This window comes from Nilaparvata lugens, unplaced genomic scaffold (genome assembly GCF_014356525.2).
Source record: "Nilaparvata lugens isolate BPH unplaced genomic scaffold, ASM1435652v1 scaffold2826, whole genome shotgun sequence".
Lineage (NCBI taxonomy): Eukaryota > Metazoa > Arthropoda > Insecta > Hemiptera > Delphacidae > Nilaparvata > Nilaparvata lugens.
Window position 1 is genome coordinate 1,774 of NW_024090350.1, and position 18,072 is coordinate 19,845.

Genomic DNA, 18,072 nt, shown 5'->3' on the forward strand with positions numbered 1-18,072 from the left:
TGAATACAATTAATATTGTAGTCCATAATGTAACGAATTGAATGACATATGATAGATTTTTATTCTATCAATGGTTACAAAGATAATTGACATCCTGTATACTGTTTACTATGGCGAAGAGAGTCAGCCGCGCCGTACTGCGTCGGCTGTTTCCCCTTCCACGGCGTCAAATCGAATCGCAAATACATAGCTATATACATAAATTAATATTCAGCAATGAAAGTGGCTACATTATATATTCGGCTCATTTTTCTTTGAAATTACTTGCTTCGAAGTTAATCGAAGAAAACAAAAAATCAAATCGCAAATCCCCTAAATTTTTTCATTAATACTATTTACATTGACCTGTTGTTATGTTTTCTCAAAAATTAATAAATAATTTATGAATTAGAAATGTCTAGAAAACATCCTAAATAAACATAGAGCTTTCTGTCCTATCGTACCGTGACGAGTCGTCCCGGAATGTGAGTGTGAGCGCTGTTATCAGGTCTGGCTGCAACTGTCTACAACGTTGATGGAAAGATACATTTTCAAGATTTTCGATGTTTTTGAACGGGTAGTATTATTGACCGAGCGAAGTGAGGTCTAAGATTCAAGTCGACGGTTTGGCATTTCTCTTAATGTTTAAATGTTTAAATTTTTGAATGTTTGAATGTTCAAATGTTTATATGTTGCGTATTTACGGCGAAATGCGGTAATAGATTTTCATAAAATTTGACAGGTATGTTCCTTTTTTAATTCCTTTTTTAAAGTAGACGTATATACAAGGTTTTTGGAAATTTTGCATTTCAAGGATAATATAAATGGAAAAAGGAGCCTCCTTCATACGCTAATATCGGAGTAAAAATCAGACTATAGAATTATTCATCATAAATCAGCGGACATAAGTGATTACACAGATGTGTGGAGTACTGTGTTTCAATCAGATACTTGTGGATGAGAATACTGCGTGAGGTCTACTGTTCACAGAACTACTAGTAGTCAACTGTCTACAACGTTGATGGAAAGATACATTTTCAAGATTTTCGATGTTTTTGAACGGGTAGTTGACCGAGCGAAGTGAGGTCTAAGATTCAAGTCGACGGTTTGGCATTTCTCTTAATCTCTATATCTATAAAAGGCTAAGCCCCTACAGACTGAAATCACACCACAGCCCAAACTACTGAGCCTACAAACTTGAAATTTCGCACAATTGTTTATGATAGACTCAAAACATCCACTAAGAAAGGATTTTCAGAAATTTGCCCCCCTGAAGGAGCTGGGGCCCCCCAAAAATTTTGTGCTTTTTAACCGCTCATTGCACAGCAAAGTCATGAGGAACTTTTTTGTTCAACTACGAAAAAAAATTAGATCTATGCAGAAAAATTCCGACTAGGAGCAGAGAGGGGTCCAGGAGAGGGCATTTTTTGAAAATTGTCATGAAAAATCACACTACAGCTCAAACTAATTGGCCTACAGACTTAAACCTCTGCACAAATATTCTTCAAACATGCTAAACGCGCACTAAGAACGGATTTTGAGATATTTTGTCTCTAAGGGTTTCAAAGGATGAAAGAGGATCCTATTTAGTAAGGTTATGAACATGGTAAGGTGAATGCCATATGGAGCTGAGACTATTGACACATGATATTCTAACATATGTTGTAATCATTGGAAAGCTTAAAATAATTTTATCAATCAGCTGATCGAATTTAATTCCCCATGAATCGAAAGCGCAAGCTTGCCACGTGTTTGTTCCATTGTTGAATGCTTGGCCAGTTCTGTTTGCGCCTTCTATCAGCTGTATATGGAGTCTCATACATTCCGATTAGAACAGAGTACAGACATTTTCTTTGGTTAGGAGTTTGTTGATAATTCTTTTTTCAAATTCAAATTTTATTGCAAACAAAAATCACATTGACAAATTTCTTAATAGACAACAAGATCACAAAAACAAGATGTCAAACATAAACCTACATTTATTTGTAGCACGGCCAGAAAAAGACAAACTTGAGTTGGTACTAGCCGTGAGTTCATTCAATATAACTCATATTTTTGTGTTAATATTTTGTGAACAAAAAGTACGAGTGGATGAGAGATGTGAGTAATTTCTTATATTTGATCTAAATGGTTATTCATATTGTAGTAGTCGGGGTCACTTCAATCAAAGTTTTTTATTTTGTAGCTAATAAATTTCATACTTATTGATTGTCCATAATGTATCCAGTGTCTATAATGTAAGTGATTAAACTACTCAAAATTAATGGCTTACTGGTCCTTCATAGAATTTATAGTATTCCTGGAGATTGAGCCTGTCTTTTTTCAGCGTTGACTATTAATAATAAAGCTTTATTTACAACTAGCTTACCTGGCGAACTTCGTACCGCCAAAAAGTCAATGTATCCCATGTCACACTTTACTTTATTTGGTGAATCATGAAATTCATCTGACAATCAATATTTTCATTTACATCTAAATACGGACTTCCTATGTGCTTAGTCATGCAGCATTCATTATTCCCAAAACATATTCTTCTCAATCAATTGGCAGTAAAGTGTTGAATTAAAAATGTATAATTTAATATTTTTGTTTTTGTTTTGTATTCTTTCTTTTCTTTATTACTATTGTGATTTTATTATGTATCATGTAATTACAATTGATTCACACCTGCACTCAGGATCTCCTTTGCAGGTTGTTATTAAACTTTATTGTCGATAATAATATAGTGAATGTAAATTATGTATCTATTTTGAAGAGACAATATTAAAGCAATTTCAATTTAAAAAAAAAAATTAAAAAAAAATTATTTAAAAAAAAGATAGGATAAATCAGTGTTTCAAAGATGAATTCAATGTTTTCATAGTTGTTGATTGTCAATAGATGGTCCAGGAAATATGTGATGTACGATGAATCACCAGGAATTACATCTTCTTTCCATCTTCCATTTTAGGATGAATATAAGCTAAGCCAAATTAAAAAAAACTGTAAATTTTTCTGACATTTTTCAGTAATAATAAATGCAATATGAACAACTCTCTTCAATGAGGTGAATAATTTCTTCCAACATTTTCCGGTTACTCAATGATAGGGGAGTAATAATTATTTGTATAGGTCTTCTAAGGAACCATTATCTACAACTGGTACCAATCAACTACACTTGACACTACATGATCATATTTCTGTTCTTCGGTAGCCGCTGGGCCGACAATTTCGAAAACATAGGTCTGTGAAATGGATTAATAAATAATCATTATTAGCCACCCTATTAAAATTTCTGGTCAGAAACCATCCCCAATATATTCACACAACATATTCCCAAAGTTTCATGCCGTTATGTCAAGTATTTTTCAAGTCATAGGGAACAAACACAAAACAGACATTCATTATATATATATATATATATATATATATATATATATATATATATATTGTTTTTTTTTCTATTTTTGCTTGTTGCTCTATACATATCTATATTTATTTATTCGTTGATTTTTTCTGTGTAATATACGTTTATAAATTTTTATGGTATATCCTTTATTTGTTTCCCTACTTCCATGCATGATCAATCTCATTTTTATTCATCTAGTTGCCAGTATTGAAATATTAATAAGATTACCATCCGACTATATTCTTCACCGAACAAGTTGGTTAAGACAGTGATATACAGCGTTGATAGTCAAATCTTTGGAAATAATACCTTCCAGAGATTTATATAAATTATCCAGTACTATTAAATACGACCAGAAGAGTATAAAATTTATAGCTTTAAGTTGTAGCAGTGCAAATTATCGCATCTATACTTGCAAATTTCGACAAATCAGTCACAGAAATTGTGAACTGTTGGAGCGGCCAACGTCAGTAACCGGCAAGAGCAGAGAATTGTGGGAGCTCCTGGGCGAGCTAGTAAGAATTTGGTATAATATATATTCTAAGAACCACAACAAGGGTTATATAATTTATTACTCTTGCTCTATCGACTGCAGCCAAGCAGGGCAACCTGTTATTGAAAGAAATAACGTGACAGCGTGTTGGCAATTATTATAAAGCCGTATTCCTGCACTCTTCACCCCCCTCTCATACATACCAGTTCGATGAATGTCGTCTCTGAGGTTTTGTCTATATCTGGTATTGTATGAGTGGAACAACTCTCCTGTATTAAACCTATCTTTATTCTTATCAATAAAAAAAAGAGCCTCCAAAATATATACACCTGGTAGTGGGAGAATCTTTAACTCTTTGAAATAATCTCTACAACTTGCTCTAATAGATTCACCCACCATCACTCTAACTGCCCACTTTTGAATCCTGAATATATGTATTGCATGAGTTGAATTGCCCCAAAATATAACACCGTATGAAAGAAGAGAATGGAACACAGCAAAATAAACACTTCTAAGCGTTCCTGCATCCAGTAATTTCTTCACGGTTCTAAGAACAAATACTGCCGAGTTTAGTTTGCTTTTTAGCTGGTCTAAATGAGGTCGCCAAGAGAGTTCAGAGTCCAGCACTACTCCAAGTATCTTTGCCTTGTTTGCTAAACCTATGTTTCCATCTCTCGTATCCAATACTGCTTCCCGAGCCGTCCTGAATGGAATCTGCAAAGTCTTATTGTAATTTAGTACCAACATATTTGAAGCAAGCCATTCTTCTAGTTTCTGAAGAGCTCTTCTACTTTCAGATTCCATATCATGCTGACTGTTACTTTTCAATAAAATACTATCTTACATCATAAGCATATAAAACACAGTGTGCTGGCTCAAGGTGTGGTGGCAAGTCGTTAATATATAGAAGGAAAAGCAAAGGACCAAGGACTGATCCCTGAGGGACCCCACTCCTCGCCTGTAACCATTCCGACTGATACACGAAAGAGTGAGACTGTATTTCCACCCGCTGATGTCTCTCATCAAAGTATGATACGAACTACTTGAGAACCTTGCCTTCAAAACCATATAATTTCATCTTTTTCAATAAAATTTCAATGTTTACAAGATCGAAAGCTTCGGAAAGATCGGCAATCAGACCACATACCCTGGATCCTCCATCCACAGAATTCAGAAATCATTCATAAAAGAAAAAAGCGCATCACCTGTAGAAGTGCCGGGCCTGAATCCAAACTGTTTAGGGGACAGCAGTGTTAACTTGTTTAAGTACTTTCTTAATCTGTGGTGCACTACGTATTCTAATATCTTTAGAAATACAGGTGGATTGGCAATCGGTCTGTGATTTTCAGGAAGCTTGTAAGATCTTCAGGAATACCATGGAATATTTCAACTTCAACGGTGCACAACCGGCTCTCATTGATTCATTAAAGATATAAGTCAGAGGTTCAATTATATGTTCGGCTGTATGCTTCACTAGATAGTTTGAAATATTGTAGTGATCATAGGATTTTTTATTTTTAATGATTTAATTATCTTTCTGAGTTCTGTTCTACTTATTGGATCAAATTCTTCCAAGTGGAAAGTTCGCGACTGTTGATGAACACTGCTAAAGAACTATAGCATTATTCATCATAAATCAGCTGTCGAGTTGATTATAAATTGCTTGCCATGACGCATGCAATTCAATATCTCAATGTAACTTCATAAGAAATCAGCTGCTGTGTAGACTATAAATTGCATGCCTCATTGAATTCAATTTTTATGTACTATTAAATGAACTATTGATTGCGTGCAATAGCGCATGCAATTAATAACTAAAATCATTTATAAAAGAAAAAAGCGCATCACCTGTAGAAGTGCCGGGCCTTCTACACGGGCCTTCTATTGTTATTCTAACAATATTCACAATGTTGTTTTAGCCAGCTAAAGTGCTATTTGATAACTCTGGATTGTGAACGCCCCATCTAGAACCATCTGCTATCAGCTAATTGCAGTAGCGTACCAAGCAGATAATTTGTGTAACTTGAAGTTGGTTTGACCAGTTATAGAATAGACACGCTGGGAAGTCTAGCTTCTGAAGCCAACATCTACTGCCATATCGCCCTATCGTGACTACATCATCGCATAGAAAACTTTTAGATTGTGTCCATTTCAGATGAAAGTAAATTATTATTTATAAAAATGGTAAACTCCCGCTGCTCTCCCACTGAAATAGACACAATTCTGCTATGGAAAGCAATGTAAACAAACTCTACAGAAAAGTTTTCTATCCGATGCTGACGTCATGATGGAGCGATATGGCAGTAGATGTTGGCTCCATCAACTTTCAGTAAGAATAAGTTATACAATGGGGCGTGTCTATTCTATAACTGGTCTAAGGTTTGAAAAAGTAAGATTATAAACATATGGCTGCCGTTTTAAAAGAGATAGCGGACTCAAACCTGCGCTATCTGCAATCTCATCTGTTAATTTTTTTCTAACGTACCACTATAGCATTGAGTTAACACAGACTTAGCAAATAGCTGGAGATAGCAAATAGCTCGACTTAGCCAGCTAACTCCAACATTGTGAATACCCCTATTGTATTGTCTCTCGAACTTTCTCTGCTTTGAACTCGGGTTGTCCTGTCAGGGGTGCCCACAAGGGGGGGGCATGGCGCAATTTGCGCCATCAACATTTTTGGGGGGGGCATGATTTTTTTTATATTTTATGTCAACATTTTAAATCATGGCTAAAAATCAAGGTATTAAATGGAGATATCCTAATGTATTAATTTAATACTTTTTCCCACCTTTACAATGCTATATTTTGCAAAGTGTAACTCAATATAAAGCATAAAAATACAATTGATGATAATATGTATGCAGGAATTTTAGTAATTTTAAGCCTATGAGTTTGAAGGTAAATCTTTGACAAAAATATATCATAACTTCATCATCCACTATTATTCTGATTTCCTTTGCTCAATTTTAAATGGTCCTGTGTTTGAGTTTCCTTGCTGTTGCAACCTAATTTTCTTAAAAGCACAATGCATAAGTAAAATTGTAATGTACATTTTAATCTAATAATTATTTTAATTTCGAAGGCGTTTCATGATGATATTAATATCTTTGAAATGGGAATGCAATTATAAAACAACATCGCAAACTAAAAGAATCTCCTCTTTTATGTGAGATGAATGATTTTTGTAAAAATATAATCGTCAAGTAAGATACGTTTGATTCAGAAAATCAAGAAATTTTCGATATTTTTCTCATTTTCACAGTCTCGACAGTTTTTCGATATAATCAGTGAAACATTTAAACATTTAACATTTAAACATTAAACATTTAAACATTTAACATTTAAACATTTAAACATTTAACATTTAAACATTTAACATTTAAACATTTAAACATTTAAACATTTAAACATTTAAACATTTAAACATTTAACCATTTAAACATTTAAACATTTAAACATTTAAACATTTAAACATTTAAACATTTAACCATTTAAACATTTAAACATTTAAACTTTAAACATTTAACATTTAAACATTTAAACATTTAAACATTTAAACATTTAAACATTTAACATTAAACATTTAAACATTTAACATTTAAACATTTAAACATTTAAACATTTAACATTTAAACATTTAAACATTTAAACATTTAAACATTTAAACATTTAAACATTTAAACATTTAAACATTAAACATTTAAACATTTAAACATTTAAACATTTAACATTTAAACATTTAAACATTTAAACATTTAAACATTTAAACATTCAAACATTCAAACATTTAAACATTTAAACATTTAAACATTTAAACATTTAAACATTTAAATGGTAGCAGAGAACGTGATTCTCGATGAATCTGATGAATGTTGTGATCTTATTTTGGTGATGAGGTTGGAATTCAATGATTGATATGTTTAGGGAAAATAAGGCACTTAGTTTGAGAGGTATCAGGAAATTATATTCTAATAATTATCACAGGATCTATTAGCATTCACAATATTGTGAGCTGTAAAAATATGTATTTATTAATACTGATATATGGATTTCGAGTCAGTTCAGAATTTGACAAATTGAAACCTGTTCAGTCTATAGATTTACTAGAACATACTTCGATCAATGAATAAAAATAATAATTTAAAATCTCAGTGTTTGTGTGTTCATGCCGTGCATGGAAATAAACTTCCTACATATATCAAATAAATTTATAAAAGAGTTCTTATAACTTATATGATAGTGGTCGACACGTTGCGAATTTCTTAAATTTGAACAAAAATTTATATAGCGCTTTGATTAATTCCCCAATTCACTGACAAAGGCCTTAGTATTAAATGAGCTCATTTAAGATAATTTGCACACTCACTATAATGATGTTCTTGAAGTTCTCGTAGAATAATTAATTATCTCCAATAATTAATTAGCCGGATCCTTTCGTCTCTGCAGGGCTCTTGTATGGTCCAGATTTCTACAAGTTTCTATCAGTATTAATTATATATTTACGGGAATAAGTTACAGTTAAGAACTCTTTAACACACACTGAGTTCACAAATGATCAAACATTAATTACATGTACTTGACATTTAAAAACGAGATTGGCTTGATGCTTTTAAAAATTAATTGGAAAAAATTTCTGGATTTTGCCCGAAATTTAGTTCCTGTGATGAAATACACCGATGCTGAATTATTTGGGGACTAGTTTTTGGAAGAATTATGCTGGATTCATATGGAAAAATACCTGAAAAATTGAATAAAACTAGTCTGGAAGCTGTAGTGTGAGTAGTTTTTGAGAAAAAAGTTGAAATATGCAGAAAATCTGAGTATAAAAACACAGACTTCTACGTTTGATGCCCAATAACTTTCTTTAATGACCAGTAAACAAATAATTTTTCGCAATAAAAATTGTAGAGAATTTAATTCTGAAAAGAATTATGTAAGCTGTGTAAACTAAATTTGGATAAAAGTTGAATAAAATGTATTCTTATGTAGTACCTTACAACACAAAAATTTGCTGTTTTATGAGGAGAGAACTAATAACTCATAGGTTGTAGCTGATTGCAAATAAAATATTCGGTTTTTATGGAAAGTTTTATTTTTATATAAAAGTAACATATCTTAATGACATTCAACTTTTACCAAAAGACTAAAGATGATGTTCAAAGTGATCTCCGTTGTTCTGAATGCATATGTTCAGACGTCTTCTCATCGATTGTCGGACCCGTTCAAATATTCCAGGAGTCTGCTTTATCATTTCTATTCCGTTCAAAATCCTTAATCGGAGTTCTTCAATGGTATCAATCGGAGTATTGTATACTAAGGTTTTCAAGTGTTCCCGAAGATAAAAATCCAAAGGATTTAAGTCCGGTGACCTAGCTGGCCCACCTCGGCCTATCCATTGATTTGGAAAGCTGTGATTCAGGTGTTCACGAACACAAAGTAGAAAAACACAGACTTCCACGTTTGATACTCAATAACTTTCTTTAATGACCTGTGAACAAATAATTTTTCGGAATGAAAATTGTAGAGAATTTAATCCTGAAAAGAATGATGTAAGCTGTGTAAACTAAATTTAATAATAGTTGAATGAAATGTATTCTTATGTAGTACATTACACCACAAAAATTGCTGTTTTATGAGGAGAGAACTAATAACTCATAGGTTGTAGCTGATTAAAAAAAAACCTGGATTTAAATAACAGCTGATTTATCTTGTTTTAAATGAGAAATCATTTAAAAGAAATTATCATCTAAATATTATTTTCAGAAATATTTTAGCTCACTGTTGAACAAAACAACAAACTGTAAGTTAGGCCTACTGTAACCGCGCTGTGTTTTTTGTTTAATCTATCAACCAGTTATTTGTAACAATTTCACTTTGCTTTTGTGTTAAGTGTTAACTTTAAAAAAAATGGCAGGTAATTTTAGACATTATCCTTACTCCAAATTAGCTGACATGCTTTTAGTGTTTTGGGACACTGTAATAGTACTGAAAGCAAGACTTTTGTATCAAGAGAACTTTCCTAACTGAGTATGTCCAAGTTCAAGGTTTTTTGCCACTATTCATCAACGACTGTCTGAAACAGGTTTTTTGGTGTCCAAAGAGTACATTTATGCAGGCAGACCCCAATCTACTAAGACTGTTGAGTAAGAAGAACAAGTTCTTAATGAAATTTATGAATATCCAGAGAAGAGCACGAGAGAATTGTCAGTGCAGTTTAATGTCAATCAATCTATTATTTGGAGGATACTAGCAACAATTACATCCATACCACCTCCAGAAAGTTCATACTCCATTGCCACGGGACTTTAATTCCCCGTGCTGGTATTTGACGATGGTTTTTAGAAAAACTTGCTAACTCAAACTTTTCAACAACCGTTTTATTTACCGATGAGGCACACTTTACAAGAGCAGCTATCGTCAACGCCCACAACCAACATATTTGGGCAGATGAGAATCCTCATGCCATCAATCCTAATCGTCCATAACATCAGTTTTCAGTAAACATTTGGACAGGAATCATAGAATATCCTCTACTTCTTTTCAAGCTTACTCCCAGGATTGATGGCATAATCTACTTAAACTTTTTGAGAAAGGAGCTATTTATCTTACTTGAAGATGTACCTCTTCAGTTGCGCCAAAACATTTGGTTCATGCATGATAGAGCTCCAGCACACTTCAATGTTGCTGTTCGTGAACACCTGAATCACAGCTTTCCAAATCAATGGATAGGCCGAGGTGGTATCATGGCCAGCTAGGTCACCAGACTTGAATACTTTGGATTTTTATCTCTGGGGACACTCGAAAACCTTAGTATACAATACTCCGATTGATACCATTGAAGAACTCCGATTAAGGATTTTGAAGGGTATAGAAATGATAAAGCAGACTCCTGGAATATTTGAACGGGTCCGACAATCGATGAGAAGACGTCTGAACATATGCATTCAGAACAATGGAGGTCACTTTGAACAACATCTTTAGTCTTTTGATTTAAGTTTAATTTCATTCAGATATGATACCTTCATATAAAAATAAAACTTTTCATATAAACCGAATATTTTATTTGCAATCAGCTACAACCTATGAGTTATTAGTTCTCTCCTTATAAAACAGCAAATTTTTGTGGTGTAATGTACTACATAAGAATACATTTTATTCAACTTTTATCCAAATTCAGTTTACACAGCTCACATAATTCTTTTCCGAATTAAATTTTCTACAATTTTTATCTAGAAAAAATATTTGTTTACAGGTCATTAAAGGAAGTTATCGAGCATCGAACGTAGAAGTCTGTGTTTTTCTACTTAGATTTTTTGCATATTTCAACTTTTTCCTCAAAATCTACTCACACTACAGCTTCCAGACTAGTTTTATTCAATTTTTCAGATATTTCTCCATATGAATCCAGCAATTTTTTTTCAAAAACTAGTCCCCAAACAATTCAGCATCGGTGTATTTCATCAGAGGAACTGAATTCCGGGCGAAATCTTTCACTCTGTATAGCTCGCTAATGAAGCGTTTATGGATATATGTTTATAAAACTTTTTTCCTTTTTTTCATATTTTACCTCTACTATCACGTATTGAATTATTTTACCATAATTAAGAATCACCCCTGTATAATGTATTGCTTAAAAAATAAAAATAAAATGGGCATAAAAATAGGCAGTAAAACTGCACATGCAAGAAGGGAGAGGAATGAACTATGTTTTTAATATAATATAATAATTTTTAGAAATAATTAATTTCAAATCAATTCGACAGCTTGACTGACTCTTGCTTGGCTGGAAAAAATACACAAACACCCAAACTTTTTTAATCAAGGCCTTGAAATCACTTAATAGTTCCTTATGGAGCGACCATATTGTGCGGTTTTTATGGCGGTATAGTAGTCGAATGTCAAATAGTTCTCATTAGCAAACCCATAAAATACTGAGAGAACATCATTCATTGTTTGGAGAGAATCGATTGTAGCCTAGACGAACAATAGTGTTGTGAAAGTGATCGTCATCTTGCTAGGCGGGTTGATCAGCCAGAGCAAGTCTGGCATTGCAGATCTGTACTGTGTATAGCAGCCCTGTACTGTGTACAGCGGGCGACCTTTTGTTTTCTACCACTATCGATATCGTTCCCGACATCCCACAGGCGCAACTAGCTCTTTCTTTTTGTCTTCTTCCTTGCTCCCATCCATTCATTCCATTGTGTTGGAATTATCATTCGGATGACGTGTTCTGTTCAGCGTTGCTCTTAATCATTCATTCTCCCTTATTTCCCAACAATCTCATACAACACCGAAACCTTCCTCTTCACTTCATGTTCACATGCAAATATTCCATCCTCCCTTTCCCCGTTTCTCTTCTAGCAACCCATCATTTTGTAATTGCGCAATGTTGTAACTAATTGTAATTGATCAAAAAAAGGCTCTGTTGATATATTTCCGTTCGGTTATGAGTCTTCTAATGGTGATAATTTCCAATGATGATAATATTGATCACAGATGTGGCTTTGAAGATATTCTTACGTTTTAATCCAGTCAATATAGGTATAAAAAAGAGAGTGTGCTTGCAATTTATATTGCAGTTTTGATTTTCCAATATATTATTTGGGTACATAAGAGAAGTCCAGAACCAATTTCTTCATGCAAAATTTCCTTGTGCTAGATACAGAGTGGCCAAAAAATCTCGTATTTTCGGCTTATTTTCCAGTTTTCAGCTATTTCTGCCAAATCTCGTAATCGGACAGAAAAATTTGCTCTAGCCTTTTTTTTTAGATTATTAAATTCTAAATAAAATAAGATCATTCAAAACTCTCTATCTGCAATGAGTACTGAGTTATGATATTTCAAAAGTGTGTGAAACTTGAAGAAAAAATCAATTTTGATGAATTTTAGTTTCTGATCAACAATATCTTCCAATTGTTACCATTTAGATGTATAATTTGAAATTCCTCTAGGCGTATTTTTGTGCTCTACAATCTAAGATGGGTAGACTGCTCTATCTCATATAGATTTCCAGGTACACCTGACAACAATGCTCCTTGTATTGTGAAAAACACCTAATTTTCAGCTTCAACCATCAACATTGTCCTCACATTGATATTTCGCACAATGACATAAGCTTATGAGATTATGTTCTACAGGAAAATACCCGTTAGATACACTTCATTACAGTATTTCCTAGTGAAGAGGCATGCTTAAGGACACCTCAAGGATCAAAATTTGAAACACTTATAACTTTTGATACAATGCTTAGATTTCATCGTACTACAGTTCATTCTTCTCGGCTCGTCAAGGAGGTCCAAAATCATGCATCATAAATCAAATTCGGTCGAAAAATGGAAAATTTATTGTTGAGTTACTTAAGCCCATATTCCAATACACAAAAAATTGCTAATTTCTCTATTCAAAGCTATGTATCTAGGTAACCCCTTATCATAAAAATCATTACTTGATCTTGAAATGTACAATAGAATTTTCTCTTTCGTCTGCTGTTATCGATTCATGAAAAAATATGTTCGTGAAGTGATATTTGATTGTTGAAAAAAGTCCAGAAATTTTAGATATTTTTCTCATATTAATGATTTTGACAATTCTATGATAGGGAAAAGTGATACAAAATGGATTTTAGACAACTGAGTTCGTAGACGATGAATTTATCTACAATTTGGAATCAATAGTAAGTTTCTATGATGTATCAGAGTCGTTTTGAAACTCTTGATCAACCTTAAAATCACGAAAAAAATGTAAAAACTGAAATCGCCATTTTTAAAATCTTCTGTAACTTTCGAATTGTATTGCAATCGAAAGTATTATTTATTGGAGTGTGTAGAGGGGGACAATTTTCACATCCTCACCAGATTTGGGAATTTTATCAAAAGTATTTTACAAGACATGCAGCTTTGAATATAGAAATTGGCTATTTTTTGTGTATTGAAATATGGGCTCAAGTAAACTCAACAGTAAATATTCCATTTTTCGACCGAATTTGATTTATGATGCATGATTTTGGACCTCCTTGACGAGCCGAGAAGAATGAACTGTAGTACGATGAAATCTAAGCATTGTATCAAAAGTTATAAGTGTTTCAAATTTTGATCCTTGAGGTGTCCTTAAGCACGCCTCTCCACTAGGAAATACTGAAATGAAGTGTATCTAACGGGTGATTCCTGTAGAACATAATCTCATAAGCTCATTGTGTGAAATATCAATGTGAGGACAATGTTGATGGTTGAAGCTGAAAATTAGGTGTTTTTCACAATACAAGGAGCATTGTTGTCAGGTGTACCTGGAAATCTATATGAGATAGAGCGCTCTACCTATCTTAGATTGTAGAGCACAAAAATACGCCTAGAGGAATTTCGAATTATACATCTAAATGGTAACAATCGGAAGATATTGTTGATCAGAAACTAAAATTCATCAAAATTGATTTTTTCTTCAAATTTCACTCATTTTTGAAAAATCATAACTCAGTACTCATTGGGGATAGGGAGTTCCGAATGATCTCATTTTATTTCATAATCTAAAAAAAGGCAGGAGCAATTTTTTCTGTCAGATTACGAGATATGGAAGAAAGAACTGAAAACTGGAAAATGAGCCGAAAATACGAGGTTTTTTGGCCACTCTGTATCTAGCACAAGGAAATTTTGCATGAAGAAATTGGTTCTGGACTTCTCTTATGTACCCAAATAATATTATATTGAAAAATCAGAACTACAATATAAATTGAATTCACCAATGTATATAGTGACTGGACTATTTGTTTCTGTGGGTAATGTGATTCTCTATTCCACCTTCTACATCATCTTGCATATCATGTTAAATATTTATCATCTAAACAATAAATTGATAGAAGAAAAAAGGGCCTTCCTCTTTGAATTCTTTAAAATAGAATTTAAAGCATCTTATAAATACCTTTGTTTCATTTGTATTGAATGTTATACCATCGTCAGGTACAGATTCAAATATTTTAGACCAGCAGTCAACCCGTGCTTTGCATTGGGGAAAATTTTGTGTTGTAAAATGCAATTCCCTTATATCTAGGAAACATAAAATATAGAATAATTATTTGTTTTCTCGTCAAAATTATGTGGATAATATACATCAGAGTTGGAAATTCTCAGCCAAAAAATTTTTGATTGGTCTCCAACCCGCAATCTTTGATACATGAGCCGTTGGGCTTTTATTGTTATGTAAACATCGAGTCACAAATTAGTTATATATTTTCTGATTATACAAGTAGAATTGATTGAGTCTCCCAAAACATTGCGTACCGGAACCTACATTGTTAGAAAAACAAAACTGAGATTACCTTATGAATTTCTCGTTGCTGTCCAGTCGGTAGCACAACGATTCAATGATTTTAGACCTCTTTACGCTTGTGTGACCATTATTGTCTTCGCACTGATTGAACACATTGTCAGAGAATAACTAATTATATTTTAGGTAGAGTTCTCTAGTAGCAACCCTCCTGTAAGAGCATTCGCTCTTCTCTTGAGATCCTTCTTTCGCTTTGCCAACTGTCCATCATTAGTGTGCGGTCCGTATAGAACAGAACTGCGTTCACAATAGGGCAGGAACAACTTTTCAGTGATCCTTGAACTACCTAATAAAAAAACTCTGAACATTCTCACTGGTTCAGCGGTCTGCTCTTTTCCATTACAACCCAATTAACAGGCTGTTCGGGGGATGAAACTAGTGAAATCCAATGCGCCTTTTCCCTTTTTTTGTCCTCACATTCATTGTATGGAAGCAATTAATTAGATAAATTAGATAAATACATCAACTACTGAAGAACTCGATGAGGTTCTAGTGTATTACATATCGTAGAATGATATATTCAATTTAATATGGCTTTGTGTGAATTTATTCATGTATACTATTCTTGTTAGCCATTAATTTTTTAAGTCGCTGAAGAAGAACAAAACATCTAATCATTTAAATAATAATTAATTCAATAATTTTTTCAGCTTTGTAATGTCATTGCAAATCGTGTTTGTAATGTGCCGTAAGTAGTGGGTTGTTGCAGGAACAGCATATCCAAACAGGGGCGTGGCCTTGCCCCCAGGACCCGGGGACCAGCGCCAAGGCCAACCCCCCCCCCTCAAGGGGTGTGGGACCAGCAGGGGTCATTGACCTGTTACCTCTGCCCACTTCAAGTCATCAACCTTTTATCTCCACCCATTTTCATCAGTTTGATCCCCCCCTCCACATCCAAATCTACCATTTTGCTCAAAACCAGCCTTTTATTCTAGTCAAATGGTTTTTTTTTTTATATAACCATCATATCGATGTTTTAATCGATGTTCTTCTGGCATTAAAAAATCAACCTTATTGAATGGAATCTCTGGTTTAGACATTCTAATTCTTTGAAAAAAAATCCTCCATACTATGTTCTAATGTGAAGCCGTGACCTTCAAGCTCTGCCCAATCAAATTTTCTTGAAGCCATTACACATTCTCCTATCAGATAATATGCCTATCGGTACATTGCATCATGAATATATTGCTTGAATTCAGCATTATTGTATACATAATCTATCATACTTTCTTCTAATAGCCTAATTCCAGTCTTAAGATTATCATAACTAACAAATCCAACCTTTTCTTTTTGGTACGCATCTTTAGATAATAGATTATTAATACTAGTCTTTGCTTCTTCAGTAATTATCTTCAAACTTGATTTCAGATGATCAAATGACACTAGTTCAGCCTTCTCCTTATTAAAATCTGATATTGTCAAAACTGTTTTTTCAAGTTCTTCAAATTGTTTCTTCAAACTATCTTTGGATGTAATCAAATCAACCTTTTCATTATCAAAGTCGGATCTAGTTAGAACTGTTTTCTTATGTTCACTTTACTGATTTTCTAAATATTCCTTAGCATCTATCTCATTACTTTTACCATGTGAAACACGTCCAAACCTGTCCACAGACATGTTGTAACTGTATGAGTGAATAAGACACTAACTTCAACCTTTCCTTATACATTTCCGCTCAGCCAGATCAAAAATAGCCTCCCACAATTGATTACTATCTGTGATTGTTGTTATATGATGATCATTGCTACATCCATAGTGGAAATGGCCACATTCCTCAATTACAATATCTAAGAGTTCATACATTTCAGATAAGATTGAATACTTTGAACTTGAATTCGACCATTTACTATCATCAGACAATTCTTTATCATCATTGTCCTTAACTCTACTATATCATTCTCAACACAATATTGTGAGAATCTAATGCTATTAGCCAATTCTGTAAGCTTGTCCAAAGTTATTCACATTAATAACCTGGACAACTTTTTGAATTTAGAATAACTAGAACAATGAGACATATTTGAGGTTATGTTCTATTGAACAAGAAGTTCTTATGTACAACTGAACTGCAGCTCTAACAAGCTTATACTAAATCAAATCTTATACTTACCTACTATTATATATGCTTCGCTTTCCACCTGACAGGAGGATGTAGGTATATAAACTTGAAAGTTACCCCCATCTTTGTGCTGTACGAAGCGCAAGCATTAGCTTAAAACACTTCCCCATTTCAAAACTGAAACATAATTATCAATTCCATACTAAACCACTATGAAAAATTCATAATAGTTTAATATAGAGAATTTATTTGTATACAGCTAAGAAATAGGCCTATTCCATTTTATTCCTTATCTAATTTGCTACATCATCCAGAAGTACCAATGATGGTTTATCCTCCCGGTGAATACATCTCATAACATACTTCCCATTATTAAAACTTTCCAAAGTTTGTCCATTTAGGTCTGATAAAAACCTTTCTGGCAAAAATACGTCAAAAAACACACATTGTCCACGCTTATTTTTCTCATATAATCGCAACACACTTCTCAATCCGAATGGTGTACAAACTATTCTTGCCTTATATACTTGCCTTATATCCGAATGGTGTACGAACTATTCTTGCCTTATATACTGGATAGCTGGAGTCAGACTTCAAGTCACGTATATGCACAATTCAATTTATTTCAATTTATTTATCTATTTAAATTTTCACAATATTACATTTCACCAAGTACATATATAATAACCTCTCCAGCTATATAGCTATTTAAGAGGTATACAGTTAGAAAATTTACAGACAATAATTATTTTAAAACAATTTGACATTTCCAATGAACACAAAGTCAACAAAAGAAGTTTAAAAACAGTTCAGTACAGATTGTCAGTACACTTT